Source organism: Rhyacophila brunnea, unplaced genomic scaffold, assembly GCF_057557595.1.
Source record: "Rhyacophila brunnea isolate RB1 unplaced genomic scaffold, BYU_Rbru_1.0 scaffold_2, whole genome shotgun sequence".
Lineage (NCBI taxonomy): Eukaryota > Metazoa > Arthropoda > Insecta > Trichoptera > Rhyacophilidae > Rhyacophila > Rhyacophila brunnea.
Window position 1 is genome coordinate 36,949,073 of NW_028232859.1, and position 660 is coordinate 36,949,732.

General features: G+C 27.6%; 1 non-coding gene across 1 annotated transcript; it reads left to right on the forward strand.

The window, feature by feature from the left end:
- Nucleotides 1-299: 299 nt before the first annotated feature.
- On the forward strand, nt 300-370 carry TRNAG-GCC (transfer RNA glycine (anticodon GCC)). Its single transcript has one exon. It is a non-coding gene; the product is annotated as a tRNA-Gly (tRNA).
- Nucleotides 371-660: the final 290 nt, after the last annotated feature.

Here is a 660-nt window from a genome sequence, read left to right on the forward strand (position 1 = left end):
AAGTTTCGCCATTGAGCCGATGTATTTTTGAGAGATAAAATAAATAATAAGCTGTGTGTAAGTACCTGCATACAATTATAATAATATGAAAGTTTTGTTTAGCATTCTAAACTGCCTTGGGAAAGTTCATTTCCATTACACCTCCAAAAAGTTCAACGACTTTAATGTTCTCATAATATCAGTGAGTAGATAGGTATGTATCTATTTCTACATTACATTAATTTTATTATTTCAAATTCCAAACAAATATTATTTTACATACCTACTTTCTATATTCTATTTTTCAAAGTGTAGCAACAGCATCGGTGGTTCAGTGGTAGAATGCTCGCCTGCCACGCGGGCGGCCCGGGTTCGATTCCCGGCCGATGCAGATTATTTTGCATTTTTTAAATTCTAGTATTTATTATGTTATTTACCCATAATTTTATGCTATATAATATTATATACATACCTAGTGAATAATGATAATATAATATTATTATATTATTAAGTAGGTATACTGATGTTACAAAATATGTTTTGTCTAAATATTCGGGTCTTCTTTATTATTAAACTTGTCTTTATGTGTTTGATTAATGAATTATTTACATTAATTAAAATATATATTTTTCTTATTACTTATAATAAATTCTTAAAAAATACTAGAAAGTCTGTAGAATG